Source organism: Narcine bancroftii, chromosome 5 (genome assembly GCF_036971445.1).
Source record: "Narcine bancroftii isolate sNarBan1 chromosome 5, sNarBan1.hap1, whole genome shotgun sequence".
Classification (NCBI taxonomy): Eukaryota; Metazoa; Chordata; class Chondrichthyes; order Torpediniformes; family Narcinidae; genus Narcine; species Narcine bancroftii.
Genome location: NC_091473.1, coordinates 24,352,414 through 24,371,719, shown reverse-complemented (window position 1 = coordinate 24,371,719; position 19,306 = coordinate 24,352,414). Strand labels below are relative to the sequence as shown.

Below are 19,306 nucleotides of genomic sequence, written 5' to 3'. Positions count from 1 at the left end.
AAGGCATGCCATCAACACTGCCTTGAGATGGTGATGGATCCTCTCAACTAGGCCATTTGCTTGTGGGTGGTAGGCTGTGGTACAATGGAGCTGGGTGACCAAGAGTTTTGAGATCTCCATCCACAGGGCAGAGGTGAATTGGACACCCCGGTCTGCATGATGTCTGCCGATATATCAAAACGGGAAACTCAGATGGAGAGGAAATCTCTTGCACATGCTTCTGCAGTAGTGTCTGGGATGGGTATGGCCTCCAGCCAACAAGTGTACCTGTCCACCATTGTGCACAGGTAGCACGATCCTCAGGAGATGGGCAAGAGCCCGACAATGTTAATGTGTATGTGCTGTAACTTGTGGGAAGGATTGTTGAAGTCTTGTCGCTGGCATGTCGTTGGACCTTGGCCGCCTAGCAGTCTATGCAGGTCTTTGCCCATTCTGTGTCCTGCTTACTCAAACCATGCCAAACGAATTTCGCTGACACCAGTCACACCATTGTGAGGATTGAGGGGTGCGACAAAGCATGGATCATATCAAAAACCATCCTCCTCCATTGGGCGTGGCTGAGATGGTGGGGCTGGCCATTGGAAACATAACAGAGGAGCACAATGCCATCGGCGTCCAGTGGGACATCTCTGAGCTGCAAACCCATGATTGCCATTCTGTAGCTGACTGTCTCTGGGTTGTCCAGCTGTGTGTGGGCCAGACCACGGTAGTCTATGCCCTGTGACAGAGCATTAACCGAGGGTCTGGAGAGTGCATCTGCAACCACGTTGTGCTTTCCTGACAAGTGTCGGATAGCAGTAGTAAATTCAGAGACATAGGATAAATGTCTTTGTTGTTGGGCAGACCACGGATCGGAGAACTTCGAGCAGGAAAAAGTTAGTGGCTTGTGATAGGTGTAGAAAGTGAATGGACACCCTTCCAGGAAGTAACAGAAGTGGCAGACAGCCAGGTAGAGGGTGAGCAGCCCCCTGTCGAATGTGCTGTATTTCAACTCAGGCGGCCACAGGTGTCTACTGAAGAAAGCAAGAGGCTGCCATGACTCATTCATGAACTGCTCCAGGACAGCGCCCACAGTGGTGTTGAAAGCATCTACTGTGAAGGCTGTCAGTACATTCATACCTGGGTGTACCAGCATCAGCGTGTTCGCCAGAGCCTCCTTAGTCTGCTCGAACACGCTGTGAGCCTTCGCTGTCCATTCAAGCTCCTTCAATGAACCCGGCATCAACGTGAAAAGCAGGTGCATGATCTTGGCAGCTGCAGGGATGAATCTATTGTAGAAATCCACTATGCCCACAAATTGCTGAAGTCCCTTCAGTGTTGTTGGTCTAGCGAACTGCTGGATGGCCTCAACTTAGGCTGGCAATGGGGGTCACTCCCACTGGGGTAATTCTGTGACCCAGAAAGTCTATTTCCATGAGGCTGAACTGACACTTCTCTAAGTTGATGGTGAGGCCGAACTGTGCGAGGCGGGTGAAACGCTGGCTGAGATACTTCATGTGCTCCTCAGGGGTACTCCTGGATGCTAGGAGATGGTCGAGGTATACAAAAAGGAAAGTCTTTTCTGACTGCGTCCATGAGGCGCTGAATTTTTCAACCCAAACAGCATGTGTAGAACTTGAAAAGGTCTTCTGGATGTCATCTGGGTGCATGGGGATCTGATGGTATCCCCGGATTAGGTCGACTTTGGGAGAAAACTTGTGCACTGTCGAGATTTGTTGAGAAATCCTAGATATGGGGAATTTGGTAGAGATCTGGTGTTGTTGCATAGTTGAGACGTCTGCAATCACTGCAGGGCCTCCAGCTGCCATCGGACTTGGGCACCAAGTGGAGGGGGGAGGCCCATGGGTTACCAGACTGACAAATGATGCCCAGTTCCTCCATACGCCTAAACTCTGCCTTAGCAAGAATGAGTTTGTCTGGTGCCAGGCATCGGGCACATGAATGCAATGGTGGGCCAATGGTAGCAATGTGGTGTTATATGCCATGTTTAGGTATGGTCGTCATGAACAGTGGGTGCAGGGTGGAGGGATAGTCTACCAGGAGGTGGCTGTACTGGCCGTGTTCAGTCACCATGAAAGCGAGCTGGGTGGATGGTTTGTTGGACTTGCCAAGGGACACTATGTGGAAAGTCTCTGCGTGGACTACCGTTTGCCCTGGAGGTCGATGAGCAGAGAGTGCACCTGTAGGAAATCTACACTGAACAGGGATTTGTCCACCGAAACGAGCATGGAGAACCGTTTGAAAGTGTTGTCACCGAAACATACAGGAATCACCTTTTGATGAAGGTTTGAATGATAGTGTTGTTGGTGGCTCAAAGGACAGGGCCCTAGGGCTTTGTGCGTGTTTCGAGCACCATAGGGGGAATGACACTTATCTCTGCCACTGTGTACACAAGGAACATGTGGCCTGAAATGCAGTCCCAAATGTAGAGAAGGCTATTATTTTGTTAGCCAGCCACTGCAGCCACTAATGGCGGCTGGCCATATTGTTTCCCAAGAACGAACATGGGTGATGGCACCTGCAGGCGGACGCCTCCCAACATTGATGATAGAAACACCATTTGGGATTGGACCTCTCTGCTTTCTGGTGGGGCACAGCCTGCTCACTTAGTGGACTAGGCTTGGACTAGTGGTGGCTGTGAGACACGGTTGACGGAGTTTACTGCCTCGCATTTTGTGTGGTAGAGGATATCTGCATGCTCCGCAACCTTGCTTGGGTCAATGAAATCCACGTCAGCCAACAGGAGCCTGATGTCCTCAGGCATCTGTTCGAGGAATGCCTCATCAAACATGAGGCAGGGCTTGTGCCCTTCTGCCAGCGTGAGCATTTTGTCCATGAGGGCAGATGGTGTCCTGTCGCCCAGGTCATCCAAGTGCATGAGCCTGGCTGCTTGCTCACATCGTGAGAGGCCATACATGTTAATGAGGAGATTTTTCAGAGCCAATGTATTTACCTTCCTCTGGAGGCACATGAATAAGGTCATCTACTCGTGAGGCGAATTCCTGGTCGTGTGAGCTGATAACATAGAAATATCTCGTCAAATCAGAAGTTATCTGTTTGATCTGGAACTGGGCCTCCGCTTGGCTGAAAAATGTGCGGGGCCTGTTCGTCCAGAAAGTCAGCAGCTTTAACGCAATGGAGCCTACAGCTGTTTGTTCCATTGTGTTAAGTCTTCAGGACGTGTAGACTCGTTGTGGTCACCAATGTAGCATGTTGTGAGTGAGCATAGTGCAGAGACTGAAGCATCATCTGTGTACTCAGCTATCACAACTAACTGTTTAATTTGATCTAACACGCAGCCTTCAAGCAGGACTCCATTCCGCCCTTTACGCACCAGTGCTTGCTTTACGATGACGCAAGTGTGTAAGCACCCTTCCGGTCTGTACCGGAAGAGATGGTCCTGCAACACCAACTTTGCCGTGGCTTCCCTGCCGCCCGGGCATAACAAACAGGGCCAATTTGGTGCTCAATTATGTGTGTCACCACAGGACATTAATGTGTAAAAACCATATTCGATGTGCAGATGTCATCTACTGAAAAAAGTATTGGTGTTTGGAGGTTGCCAGTGTTTAGGCACCTGTACCACCTTAAGTTATCCCTTACTAACCACAGAACAAAATGGCATCTTTTTAGGTATCACATATCTATTGTTTCTTTTTAATTGTGTGTGTGTGTGCGGTTATCACTTTTTAATTATCACACATAATTATCACTTCATTTATGTTATAAATATATATATATAATGATCACTTTTTAATTATCAAAATATGTAAAATCATTACATTTAATTTTCTATATGAATACTTTCACATTTTTCATTATTATATATTACTTATTGTTAATTAGCATATTGATTAAATTATCACTTTTCAATAATATATGAGTAAAAAAAAATATATATAACTAATAGTCAATAAAAAAATCCTCCCAGAGAGGAAAGTTCCACTCAGTTGGATGAAGAAAAGATGATGTCAGAGTGAATAGTGGGCTAGGAAGGAGAAGCATTAAATCACGTGTATTATGACATTGTGAATATTTGGTTCAACGGTAGAATTGGAAAGTGTCAAAAGTAGGAAAGATGCAGACTTTCAAAACAGGGAAGATGATGGAGGCGAAGCAGTATCTTGCAAGGACAGAGAAGTTCAACGAAAGTGTTTCAAGGATCAACCAGCTACTTGGGTTGAAAATGAGAGACTTTTGGTCTTTAGTTGTAGTCTTGAATCGATGTTTTTTCTGTATTGCAGGATTCTTGCTAATTAGAAATAAATTCCGCTCAAACATGTTAAGGTAATGGCCACAGACTTATTGGAAGTATGACATACTAATGCAAGCAAACGAGTTCTGCCTTCCACAGGAAACTGATATTTTGATTTACCCTAATAACAAAAGAAATAATTTATCCAGTGATACGCAGGATGCCTCAACAGATGGAATAGTTCCCAAATCTAATAAAAAAAATTCTACTACATGCAACAAATCCACAAGATATGTGGAGATTAAATAAATCTTGTTGAAAAGCAACAATGTGAACAAAGAAAATGTATCACACAACAAGTATTACTTTTTTGAACCGAACTAGTTTCTAAGGATTAGCAAAACTGTATAGTAATTTGTATGTCATGCCTGGCACTTCCCATTGGAACAAGAAGGTAAACATCCTGCCCTGCAGTTGGGATTAAACAGTTCAAAGTAATTCATATAAAATCTTGCCAGCATCCTTAAATGTCAAGCATCCTTGGATACAAAGCAAAATCATTACTGACTCGCAGTGGAAAATTCGCAGATTGCAAGATTGAAATTGTTTTGAACTTTGATAAACCTGTCAGACTATAAATTGAATAAGGACAAAGAAATGTCATACTATTCCAAAAACCGATAAAGTACAGTTATCAGAATAACAAAGACATTAATTTTAATTCGGTATATTTATTCTGAAAATATGAAGTACAAGAGTTCATTGTTAATATACTCAAAGATGCACTTTTCATATTTAAATATAAAAAATCAACTGTCAAGTGGTAATGAGTATCAGTGCACTGAAGAAAGATTTACTGAATCCCTGTAAAAACTGAGTACTTTGATCAATTTTCTTTCAGCTTCCACAAAAAATGCATTTCTGCATTTGATCATATTAGAAACTGGATGAGGCTTGGGATACCGGTCAATTTTTTCCCTAGCTTTTAATTGTGGGTTTATAGAGAAAAGGATGCAATGGTGAGATGCCTGCCTTATTGTACAAAAGATAAGACCATTACCAGAGTTGTCAAATCCATCTTTCACTTGAATCTCTTTATCGAACTCCCTCATGCACGCCATCAATTAAGGTTCATTGAATCCAACAGACAATATGAGACAACAAGTTCAGTTCAATATACAATTACAGGGAGCTTTTCATAGGAAGCAGGCATCCAAGCCTTAATTTTATTTGCTTCCTTTATCATCCTTTATCAAGAATACTCTCGGGGATAGAGGCAGTGATTTAACATAGATTGATTACAAATAATGGAACCAGACCAAAAGCAGGCAATTGTAAACTAAATAGATAAGTTTTCTTCTGGAGAAGCAGTTGGCAAATATTTTATCAATTTACTAAAATCCCTTCTGATGTTTTAGAAAACCAAAGCCCAGCTGAAACTCATTCTCCTTTCAAGAATCATTCAGCACATAGCTGACTTCCCCATCTTACCTTACAACAGAAGTTGCTGGCACATCCATCCCCCCACTCTTTCATTGGGTTCAGATCTAATCTAGGGTAGAGTTGCTGAGGATGTCGCGTTCGAGCTGGCTGACCTGAATGGAAAAGGCACATTCAAGTACACATTTTTAAATATAGTATTTATGTAAGTCTGCATCCAGGGTGTCCAGACCTCATGTGTACAGGCAGCCAGGACCTTGGAGAGAGTCTGTGGACAGAGCGAGGATCCATATTTGGGGTGTTGGGAACTCCAGTGGGTGAGTAGCCAGGGTGAGGATCTGCAGTCGGGGAGTAGGGAGCTCCAATGGGCAGTCAGGGTGAAGATCCACAGTTGGGGCATCAGGAATTTGGATAGGCAGGTGGCTGAGGCGAGGGTTCACAGTTGGGGTGCTGGTAGCTCTGGTGGATGGGCGGAGTGTCAGGAGCTCGGATGGGTGGGTGGTTGAGCCCAAAGATGGGGGGGGGGGGGGGTTCTTTTACATGGATCATACAGAAAATAGGCCGTTTTTGGGTCCAAAAAAAAAACTGTTAATTAATGCACGGGAAAGTAAGAAGGAGTGGAACCTCAATCCTCCTACAGCTATTAAAATTAATTCTGCCCCCCAAAAAACTGCACTGTTGGAGTTGCTTTAGAATATCTAGCTATGAGCATGACCTTCAACATGTGAAATACCTGTCGAATCACAAATACAAATGAGACAATTAGGCATTTAATTGAAAAGGAAGATTAGAAAACTGGATCTTGAAAAGAGGCATTGAAAACAACTGTTACTGCAGATCAAAGTTCAACAATTCTACCATCTGTTATTGTTCCAATCCAAGGGACAGGTTTTTTTTCCAATGTTTGTATCAAAGGGTTTTTTTTTTAAATGGTCCAATTGCAACGCTATTATACATAAGTAGGCAGGAAAAAGAAGCAGATACCAGAGCTGGATTGCTCAAGCTTCCTACAGTAGATGCTGAATTTGTCAGCTCTCCTGTACCTGAGATAATGATCACAGACTTCAGTTTTCCCATCTATGTGTTTGGCCAACCTTCATCCTCAGGACAATGCAGCCAATAATCAGCCTGGCTATCTTTGATTTCAACAGCCTTTGACTCAAAATTTGCTCTTCCATTGATTGCAATTGCACCCCATGTAATACTCCCAGATTTGAAAGAATGAATGTAGCAGTCAGCAGGATCATTGTGTCGCAGTTAGCACACAGCTGTTGCAGCTCCAGGAACCCAGGTTCAAAACCGGTGCTGTCTGCAAAGAGATTGAGTCTTCTCCCCGTGTCTATGTGAGTTTCCTCCGGACGCTCAGATCTCCTCCTACCCTTCAAAACGTACAAGGATTGTCAGTTACTTGTGATATTTGGGTGTAACGGGCTCATGGGCTGGAAGGGCCTGTTACTGTGCTAAAAGTTTACATTTAAAAGTAAGTGTCAGTATGAACTTTTATCTCTTGAATCAATAGGCTCTTTCATGCCAGGCCTCCTCCTGGAGGCTGGCGATAAGCACGGCAGGAAAACATAAAATTTACCTTTTGTGGAGCAGCCCTAAAAGGCTGCTCTTGCGCCGCATTCATGTTGAGTAGCGCCCTCTGGAGCCAATGCGACTGGTGCTATAGCACCACCCATTATAAATACGTGGCAGAGCAATGGCTGACTTCCCTACACATAATCCCCAATGCAGCTGGAACTGCTCTGTGTTTCCCAGAACAGTTCCAGATGTGAGGGAGATTATGGGTAGGGAAGACGGCCATTGATCTGCCACTTCTTGAGCCATAGCAAGTGGATCAGTGAGATGCCGGAGTGGCCAGCGGGGCTGTCACAACCTGCACCGGCCAGCCCGATGGTCTCCACTGATTTCCCCTGACCTGACAGCCCCTGCCTGCCCCTGCTGCACTGACGGCTCCTGCCGGCCCCTGCTGCCCTGAAGGCTCCTGCCTTGAGTGGGTCATGGAGGAAGAGGGGTGAGTGGGGAGATGGGTCATGCATGGGCTGTTGACAATATCAGCCCGTCCCTAACCAGCTGCTTGCAGCAGCTGTACATTGATGTGAAGCAGCGAAGCGTAGCACTCGGCCAATTATCCTTCCCCCAGAGGGATTGCAGTCGTCGCCTGAGAGCTGACTATGGCGCATTCAAGAAGTGCGAGAACCTCCGCCTTTACAGTCGGGCTTTTTATTTGAATGAAATGACCTATGTGCTTTGAGATGTTTCTATCCAGATGGAAACTGCTTTAGATATCAATTAATGTTAACTTTATGAAGCTAAACAACAAAACAGCAACTACATGTAATCATGTGAGACCACATCAAGGCCCCAGATTCACACAAAATCAGTTTCCAAGCAATTGCATTTTGACTGTAATCTCTACAATCATGCTTCATCCTAGCAAAAAGGTAATAATCTCATCATCTTTTCTTGGTATTTTTTATGCTCCTGAACAGAACTCTGAAATAGATGTGAGCAAAAGGGGTATTTCATCTGAGCAGAACATAAGAAAGATGCAATATCTTAATACATAGCATTACGAGTTTGCATTGGTCTAATGTAGGCCATAAGCTGTTGATATAATTCGATCCTACAAGTTTTGCGAATAAACTAAAGAGTTCTGACAAAACTACTGTGATCTTGACATCCACTTAACTGCAGGGCATATCTAAATAACTAATGACGTTTATTTCAACATTTGACAGATGCAAAAGTCTCTGGAGAGATCTAAGTTCCCAGTTTGCATCAGTCTCTCATTGATATTGACTACGTATCCTGTTTGTCACAGGAAGTTCTGAAACTACCTTATTTCAACTATTAATAAGTGCATACAATAAAAGACTCAAAGAGAACAGGAAAGAAAATCCTTTAAATGTGACAAAATATTGAATCCTCTTGTCAAAACTACTCATTTCATTTTTAAAATTAAAACATCTTAAACTATTATTTGTCTTCCTTAAATGCTCTGTGATTTCAATCAGCTTAAATTCACATTTGCACTTCTTTTTGCCAGTCTGCTGAGAATGGTTTGAAGTATCAATGTGTATGATTAATTCCGTCAGATTCCTTGCTTTATCAGATAGGTCCTAAAGGATTCATTTCATGGATAATGCATTTCTTCCCATCCTTCCTTTGCTCCGTTCCTCTCTCAACATTCAAGTCATGCAGACTCAACGACTGTATTTTTGTTTTGTGCTCAGATTGCTCCGTCTGTCAATTTCATCCAAAATATACATTTGAATGATGGAGTTACATTAGTTTTGATATTACAACAATACATGTAATTTAATTTTACAATTAATTTTAGTCAATGTGATAAGCGTGCCATTTCAGAAAGTTTATTTGAAATCCCTTTCATTGTCCATGACCTTGACAAAAGCCTTTCATAAGCTCCAAGTAAGCCATTATTTGATAATGCAATATCCTTAGAATTAGAATTAGTCAAAAAATTTGAATCATAATATAATTATGGACTTGCAGATCAGTGAGGCAGATTAAATAAATCCTGCAAGTTTTCAATAATCTGCTGCCAAAAAAAGGCCATGGAAGTAATAAATACATCGTGCTGGAAGCATTATTTTCAGACTTACAAAAACAAGATGATTCACAAGTGAAAGATAAAATGAAGATTAACTTTCAATTCTCTTAAAAACACAGAGTTTCTGTAGATTTGCACATGTTGATGAGGAAAGGGTCAGGTGCTGCAATCAGTTTGAAATGACACTGCAATTCTTTTGGAATTTAATTATACTTCTGACTTTGAGAGAGATAAGAATAAGATCTATTCCCAATCCACTATGAAACTAAATTTTGAATTGTGTTTGCAGCTCCACAAGAAAATGGTCAATGCAACATAACCAATACAACAATTAATATATAATGTAAACTATCTGCTCACTTATAGGGTCAGCAAAAAAAACAAGTTCATGTTTCATTCATGCAGCATATCAGCATCAATATAGCAGTCAATTAATTCTTTTGGCTTGGATATCTGGAAACCTCAAATGTTTAGATTTCAGCAGAAGGGCCAATGTCTTAAGTCACTAATAGATGTTCAAGGTATTTTCCTTCATTGAAATTCAATGTTCGACTTTTCCTGGAGTCCACCAAGAGAGCGCACCACTTCCTCGCCACTTGCAGGGGAGAGTCTGGTCAGAAAACCTGCAGTATGTTAAAACTAGTTCAAACTTCCCATTAATGTCAAAGAAGGTGGGGAAATAGCTGGAAGAAACAAAGGTGAAAGCATATTTTGAAATTTTAGTCATTTATATTTGTTCCAATATTTTAACTGGTTTATAAAATGATGTTCGATTCTCAAAGCCACATTGTAGGAAGGATATGAGATGCTAGAACATAGAACAATAGAGCACAGTACAGGCCCTTCGGCCCTCGATGTTGTGCTGACCAATACATCCCTATCTGAAAAAAAGTACTAACCCCTCCCTACCCCATAACCCTCTTTTTTTCTTTCATCCATGTCTCTATCTAAGAGTCTCTTAAATCCTCACAATGTTTCAGCCTCCACCACCATCCCTGGCAAAGCATTCCAGACACCCATAACTCTCTGTAAAAAAAAAATTGCCCCTAATGTCTCCCCTAAACTTCCCTCCCTTCACTTTGTACATGTGTCCTCTGGGGTTTGCTAATCCTGCCTTGGGAAACAGGTGCTGCCTGTCGACTCTATCTATGCCTCTCATAATCTTGTAGACTCTGTCAAGTCTCCTCTCATCTTTCTATGCACCAAAGAGAAAAGTCCCAGCTGTGCTAATCTTGCTTCATAAGACTTGTTTCCCAATCCAGGCAACATCCTGGTAAATCTCTGCATCCTCTCCATAGCTTCACTTTTACTTCCTGCATCCCTGACATAGCATCATATAACATTATAAGAACAGCTGCTGGTTGAAATCAATTGTGGATTATAGAGGCAAGGATCATTTGTGTTGGAGAAAGCTGAGCGACTTGATACAAGTACATAAAATAACAAAGGGGTTGGACAGAGTGGACTTCAGAAGGCTGTTTCCTTTGGGTAGGAGAGTAAGTCAAAGACTAGAGTCATGGGTATAAAGTGGAAGAGAATCAATCAGTGACATGAGGAAACTCTTTTGTGAGCATTGTGTGGTTGAAATCTGAGATGCAATGGAATACAGATCTGGTGAAATTGGGTTCCATTCTGGTCTTCAAGAGGGAATTGGATCAATATGTGGTGAAGGAAAAACTACAATACGGCAAAGGGAAGGCTGGCGTGAAATTAATGAGACACTTTGGACAAGAGCTAGCACAGACCTGAAGTTTCAAATGACCACTCTTCCATGTATAACCCATGATAATAACATCAAAAGAAAAATTAAATTGTCCATCCATTGTAATGAGAGGAAATATGAAACTTCAGATACTCACAAGAAATATTCTCAATAAAAGTTTATACAAAGGGGTTATAATTTTATCATTAAATTTTCTTGGATCACATGAAAATGCAATATTGTTTTCTATTTTAAAATGGCATTTCTGGTATTTTAATTCACAAATCAATTGTCAGATTACATCTTACCTACAAGCCCCTGATATCCGAAATTCATGCAACTGGCAGCTTCAAGCAACTAGCAAAAAAAATCAAGAAGAATGAATAAAAATTAAAATAAATAAGAACAAAATAATAGGTAAAAAATACACAAGATTAAAATTTGTGCGCCTTGCTGTGAGTTTGTCAATCCACCACTTAAGTGCCAGGTGACACCTGCAAGCAGTTCCTGCCTTGTAACCAATGTAAATGTCCATTTCGCAGGACGTTATTTTGGACAAATTTCCCTCCTAACCATGATCATGCCCAAAGAAAAACAACCAGGCGGGCGTAAATGTAAGCAGAGGATAGTAAGAGATTGGAAAAAGGTGAAAGTTATCCAATACTTTTGGAGGAATTTAACATTGGCTCATCAACTATCCGCAACATTAAGGACCAGTCTCAGAGAATTAAAACAGTTTTATCTGAAGTCCGACACCAGAGTGTGAGCAATGTCACACTCTTCGTATCTCGAAGATGGACTGACTCGACCAGGTTCTTTTTGAATGGTTTGGTTTAAAAGGTTGGAAGGTGGTCGCATATCAAGACCCATGTTGCAAGAGAAAGGAAAGGAGCTCCACGAGAAGATGAATATTGAGGTACAGTTTTCTTTTGCAAATGGCTGGCTTAACAGATTCAAGATTCATCAAGGTATCCGTATATTAGACTTTCTAGTGAGCAGAAATCAGTGGATCATAAGACAGTGAATAAGTTTTTGTTAGGCATTATAAAGTAAGTCTCAAGCAACCAGAAAATATACTATCTGACATCTACCAAACCCCATTGATGCCAGATACCAGGAGCTTTATATTATACTTCTGTTTAGTGGACTGACGGAGAGACACCCACACTTCACTTTTATTTCCTGCATCCCTGACAAAGCATTGCACCCTCGAGGTGCCAATATTCATCACATTTACAACTGCAGAACACTTGGGTAATTCATTGTTCCAGGATGAGTCATTTCCAGCTCAACAACCCACTGAAATGGGAGGACAGAGTGTTCATGCCAGGTTCTGCACAGTAACACATGACTCAAGTGAATGCCTTTTTTTTAAACCTGAATGTTTAAAATGGAGGAACAAGAGATCCATAAGAAATTTGTACTCAGTAGCACAAAGCAGGAAACCAATATATCAACATATCAATTAGTTTCAAATTCATGTATTTAGAAATCTCACAAGATAAATTATGAACACACAACTTACTGTATATAGCAGAGATTCCATTATTATAACACTGGTCATTCATGCAGCAACTCATCTAAGCAATGAATTGTGTGATCCATGTTTCTCACGGTTACAATGTCCAAGACATTTGGACAAACATCACAAGATGGGATGGACGGGGATGGAAATAATGAATTGGTTGCTCTGCCAAACTCTGATTGGACAACCAAAAAAGCTGATGCTAGGTTGTGATCAGGCAGGGGCCAGGATGCCAGAACATTTACAGACAATCGACATCAAAATGAAACTGCTGAAACTGAAATATCTGATAACTCAATACTTCGTTGGACAATTATTAAATATTATTTTCTTCTTGTCATCCTGATGTCATTGAGAAATTCTGCTCAAGCAACTGTAATGTATGGGCCCAATTGACTTACAAAACAAAAACTCAGAAATAAAGCAGAAAGTTGTGCATTGTTCCACATTTAAATTCTAACATTGTTGACCTCTCATTCACACGAATCATACTGAGTAAGGAAGTTAAATTCATCCATTCACTCATGATCAAAAGACAAAATGTCAAATGTGTCATTGATTCTTATGAACAAGCGACACTCAATGAAGTACAAAATTCACTGAGACCAAATAGGAGCTGTGGGCTCAACCAACCACAAGGTCAATGGGAGACACAATGCACTGGTGAAATATTGAACCACCAACCTTCCATACATAAAGAGGGGAGCTAGGTATTTCCATTTCTTCTGCTTAGGGCCCAAATGACTGGTTACAATCCAGAGTTTAGGGAACATGGAAGTGGGATGTGCTATTTGTGACTTTAATTATATGAATGCTGGTGCATTGAATGTCTATTTGGAATGCAAAATTGTGGTTGATGTAGACTCAAATCAATATACTACAATATCTCAGCAAGGGAAAAGTTAAAATGCTAAAGAGCAGAGAAACAGGCCCTTAAACCTATTTTATCTATGCCAACCAAACTTGTCCCATTTGCCTTTGTTCAGCCTGTATCACTCTGAACCTTTTATGTCCATGAACCGAATGTCATAATTGTCCTACTTCTATCACTTCCTCTAGCAGCTCGTTCAATATATCCATTACCCTCTGTGTGAAGATGGTGCTCCTCATGTCCCATTTAATTTTTTTTAATTAAAAAAAAATTTAGACATACGGCATGGTAACAGGCCATTCCAGCCCACAAGTCCATGCCGCCCAATTTGTACCCTATTAACCTACACCCCCGATACATTTTCCCTCTCACCACAAACCTATACCTTCTAGTTTTAAAGTCTCATACCCTGGGAAATAGACTATGACAATCACCTTTCATGATTTTATAAACCTTTGCAGGGTGAACTCTCAGCTCCGATGCTCCAAGGAGAAAAGTCCCTGTCTATCCAGCCTCTCCTTGAATTCAAGCTCCCCTGTCCTGAAACATTCTTATGAATTATTTCTGCACCCTTTCCAGTTTAGTTTCTGTTCTAATACTGGGTAACCAAAACTGCACTGAATACTCCAAATCCAGTTTCACAAACACATCTGTATCTTGATATCCCTAGCCGATAAAGGCAAGTGTGCTAAGCATCTTCTTTACTCCCTGTCTACATGTTACTACTTTCATGGACCTTCCCTCCTGTACCCCCAAGTCTCTCTGTTATAGAATAGTTTCCAGCATCCAACAAACCTTATGTATGGCGGAGTTAAACATCATCTGTCATTCTATATCCCCTTAGCTGGTTCATCAAGATCCAGTTGTAATCTTAGATCACCTTCTTCATTGTTCACTGTACCAGTAATTTTGGTGTTAACTGCATACTTATCACACTTCCTACATTGTCATCCCAGTTGTTAAAATAGATGACAAACAACAGTGGACCCCACAACAATCATTGTGGCAGTTCAGAGTGCCACTACTTTTCAGGCCTCCAATATGAGTAGCAGCCCAATACAACTAACCTCTATCTCCTATAATCAAGCTAATAGTGTAACCAATTGGCCAGTTACCCATTGATGATGTGAGATGACCTTCAGGATCAGCTGACCTTGCCAAACCTTGTTAAAGACGCAATAAACCAGCCCCATAATTAAGGTGGGGGGGGGGGGTGGAGGGCACAAACTGAAATCATAATTTGTGTTTGTGTAGTCAGTAAGAGAAAAGCACAGAGGAAATCAACTAAAATTGACTGCTTCACAGGGAAGGGGGCCCATAAACTTTGAGCAGAGTCCCAAGGGGGCCATAGCCAAAATAAAATTGAGAATGACTACTGTAGACCATGTCTGTTGCCCTGTCAACATCAAACCTTGCTCTTCTCTCAATTGAGTTCGTGAGACATGATTTCCAAAGCTGACTGTCCCTCATAAGTCCCTGCCTTTCCAAATGTAGGTAGTTGAGGTGGGTACTGTTGCAACATTTCAGATATATTTGGATGGAAAAATTGAGACAGGATGGGTTTAGAGTGACTTGGGCCAAACACAGGCAGGTGGGACTAGTGAGAAACTGGGCTGATGGACTCATTATCGCACTGTTTACCTCAGGATGCCCTGTAGTAGGTTACCCATCAAATTCAAGAGACAATTGACTCTCCCTAACCAGAGGTTCCATTTCCTCAACAGTTTGAATAACCTTGCAAAGTCTGAATAAAATATGATAAAATATGGGACCCATTCATGGATTATTATCATAATCTGTGGATTTAAGTGGAGTGGATGCTCCAGTTTGGTGTCTCAGGGCCATTATTCGATTCATATTTACATTACATACAGATAACATTGTTTAGAGGGAGGGGGGGGTAGATAAGTAGGGATAATTTCCCCTTTCTTTTGTAAAGGAGGGGTTAACTACAGATTACGGATCATATCACAGAACATGATCACATCAGAGAAGTATGAAATCTCTTACATAAGGGCATTTTATGTGTATTATTTGTATAATTTTTGCATTCAATATTGATTTTGGACATAGTACAAGTTATGATTAATTGTTTCATTATAATTATGGAATTTGAGGTCCTGAATTAAGTAAGTTATGTAATAATTATGGTTCTGCTTCTAATTTACAATAGATATGTATGTAATATGATTTGATTTATGTTGTCATTAGTATACCTTGTGTAAAGGGTTAAACCAAACAAAAATATTTTAAAGAAGAAAAGAAAAATAACCTGCCTAAGTTAATTTTCCAAATAAAGGAAATTCCATTCAAATGTTATTTCTACCAGCAAGTACATTTTAGTCAATAGTTATTACTTGACTCAAGATCTTTGGAACGGCTCAGAAGGAATGGAAAACTTATAGCATTCTACAGGCCACATTCAATCTCCCAATATTTTCTGCTCTTTTTTTTATAAAATGCTCAGCTCAAGTGAGATACAATCCTGGTCACAGATGTTTCAGGTGCACTTTATGATGAAGCTTCTTTTTAATCAAAACAATCTCAAAGACACCATGTATTCTACTGGAAGGGTCTTCACTTCAAAGATTTACTTTTAACCACAATACAATGGAATTATTGAAGCAGGATCTTGTTATAACTTCCGAAACAGAATGAGATTTCAATCACTAAAATGAATCCATCAGCTACCATTTAGCTGCATTCCACATTTTCAATGTTTTGCTTGAAATAATACGGAAGAGAATGATTGAGAAATAATAAATATGAGGTGCTAGTTACCTCTTTCATCCTAATGATGTCTTTGCCTCTGTCCCCTTCTGGTGGACTGAGTACCCTTTGACAGGATTTCATTTGACATGTGACCCTGCAGAACGATTGACAGCTGAGAACTTGAATCACTATTTTTTTCATTGTCCAGGGCTGTGATCTAAATGGCTGCACAAATTGCTAAGTTCTTTTTTAAATATGCCCTGATGTTAGCAAATAAATATTTTATTTCCTTTCCCACAGTTTAGCCAGATTTGGTTCAGGCTTCAAAAATTATGGTGCTTTTTTTCCGGATTTTTGATAACTCTATTTTAAGAGTGGTCACTGAAGAACTAAATCGAAGAAAGGAATTGGCTGTTCACATGAAATAATTTAGCCCTGGTGAATTTCCCATCTGCACATTTCTGGATACAAAGCTGACATCATCACTGCAATTAGAAATGAATGATTAAATTCTGAGACTTGAGCTGGCATGAATCAGAAAATTAATGTGTTCAGCATGAGGTAATTTCACCATCCTAACTCAAGTACAAAGCAGAAAATTATTCACCATTAAATCAACATTTAGAACGGTAACAAAAAGATGAGAAGAAGCTGAAATTTTTACACAATCTTTGGATAATCAAAAGCGAGATTCTATCCTTACTATATGAGCATTTGGTTGATGATTTTATGTAACAGTTTTATTCAGTATCACATTACAAATTCCACAGTTTAATTGCATGAGGATCAAGGGACTTGGTCAATTCAATGTTCAAGGCAGAGGGTCAGTGAAGAAAGATCAAATATATCAATGTGGCAACCACTGTATGGTGTAGCGGGAGCCCCACATGTACAGCAGAATCGCACACAGCCACAACAGTTAAGCAAGCACATTACCAGAGCGCATAGCCTTCAACGACGTCCCAGTCCTCCAGCTGCAGGCACCAGTGATTAGGAAAAGTATGCGAATAAGAGCACACGCTTTTTATGGCACCCAACACCCGAGACTGAAAAGTGACATCACAACCGCATCCCAGAAGGCTTAGCGTGAAATGTGCAGTGGGAACTCTAAAAGCTGTGGTTAAGCACAATAAAGTTACTGATTCCTGACTCTACTGACTCCAGTGTCATTTATTGCCACTTGCGTAGTGTTGTCAGATAGGCCACTACATATTTTGGTGACCCCGACAGGCTTCAGCTACACTGAGTCCCACCTCACTGAAAAGGACGAGCAACCGACGACTTCAAAGGTGGAGGTCGTCGCAGCCTCGCTGGCGGCAGCACCGGTAGTGGTTAATGTAGTAGCAGTTTGCCTGCCTCCATTCTGGTTGGATCAGCCACTTAGCTGGCTGCAGCTGGCCAAAGTGCAATTTGTGCTTTGGAACGTTACATCTAAGGACACAAGATATTGGCACGTTGTAAGTGCATTAGATACTACAACCGCAGCAAAGGTGAGTTCATTCATCAATAAGAAGACTGCAGAGCCCACCTCACTGACAAAAGACAAAGACAACCCCAACCCACCAATTTTCCCCTGCAACCGGTGCAACCGTGTCTGCCTGTCCCGCATCGGACTTGTCAGCCACAAACGAGCCTGCAGCTGACGTGGACATTTACCCCCTCCATAAATCTTCGTCCGCGAAGCCAAGCCAAAGAAGAACCCGTTGGTGGACCAGAAGTACATTACATTCCGGGACTTTCTGTTGAAAACATTTGAGCTCTCTCGTCATGAACGGGCTATAAGAATTTTGAATACGGAAGAACTGGGGGGCTGTAGCCCATCCCAGTTAATGCAAGAGCTGGTATCACTAGCTGCAGGCCATACAGATTGTTTTCTTTTCAAGGCACTCTTTTTTATCGAAATTACCTGTGCATGTGGCGACAGGTGTGGCGCACATGAATTTTGCAGAACCGCATTTGGTACTTTATGGCCTTCCACAGGCTAACAGATTGCAGATTCAGCCCATCTGTGCACTGAGTTGTCCGAGCCCCCAGAAACGCCAAAACCACCGGCATGTGTGGCAGTACCGCGACCACACATCTGATCAAGGAAACAAGAGTTCTGGATACCGTTTTTATCATCGCCTATGGGGTCGCTCTGCCTATAGATGTAAAAGTCCTTGCACTTACCCAGGTCCACCACCACGACCAGGAAACAGACCCACCAACTCCATTAGTGGCTTCAGTGGTTGGCACAGAACAAGGTCTACTTTATTTACATGACATGATTTCAGGGGTGGATTACTTGATAAATACGGGGGCTGAGTTCAGTATTGTTCCTCCAACACTGTTTGAGTTGGCACAAGATGCACATACTCCACCGCTTTCAGCAGTTAATGGTACCACGATCCCTACTTTCGGAATGAGGAAGGTCACAATACATACGGATTCAGCGGTATTCTACTGGAAATGCGTGGTGGCCTCAGTAGGCTTTACCCTGTTAGGCGTGGATTTTTTTGAGAGAGCATGGTCTCCTGGTGGATATATATAATGCCATCTGATAAACACGGCTAACTTCCAAAATTTGCCCCTTAAAAGAATGTGTCATTCTTTCCAACCGGTAAGAGTTCAGGCGATTCAACAGAATGCATACACCTCGATATCTAAAGAGTACCCGGGACTGTTGACGACTAATTTTCAGGATAATTAGCCGCGGCATGGTGTAATTCATTACATTGATACAACTGGTCCACCTGTTTATGCTAGGGCTTGTAGGCTTCCAAAAGACAAGCTTTCAATTGCAAGAGTAGAGTTTGCAGTAATGGAAGAATTAGGGGTGGTATGCAGGTCCAAAAGTCCATGGGCTTCACCACTTCACATGGTGCCTAAAAACTGCGGTGGTTGGCGGTCATGTGGGGACTACAGATGGTTGAATTATATAACTGTCCCTAACCCCTATCCAATCCCTCATATTCAAGATTTCTCAGCATGGTTAGCTGATGTTACTATATTTTCCAAAGTAGATTTAGTGAAGAGATATTATCAGATTCCAGTTCACCCTGTGGATGTTCCAAAGGCAGCTATTATAACCCCCTTTGGTCTCTTTGAATTTATCAGAATGCCATTTGGTCTGAAGAATGCAGCCCAGACATTTCAAAGATTGATGGACATTGTCACTAGGGACTTAGAAGGAACCTTCATATATTTGGATGTTATCCTCAGAGTGAGTCCGGATGAGGAATCACATAAACGACATCTCCATCTCCTGCTCGCTAGATGACATGATTTTGGCCTTTCAGTCAACC

At 41.6% G+C, this 19,306-nt stretch overlaps 1 long non-coding RNA gene across 2 annotated transcripts; it reads right to left on the bottom strand.

Moving 5' to 3' along the window:
• Window positions 1–5,692: 5,692 nt before the first annotated feature.
• Window positions 5,693–14,342, bottom strand: LOC138762646 (uncharacterized). Of its 2 annotated transcripts, none has more exons than XR_011357014.1 (3): window positions 14,106–14,342; window positions 11,223–11,271; window positions 5,693–5,790 (listed from the first exon to the last, which is right to left on the bottom strand). It is a non-coding gene; the product is annotated as an uncharacterized lncRNA (long non-coding RNA). The 2 variants fall into 2 exon arrangements; XR_011357013.1 differs by lacking the exon at window positions 5,693–5,790 and adding an exon at window positions 9,506–9,895.
• Window positions 14,343–19,306: the final 4,964 nt, after the last annotated feature.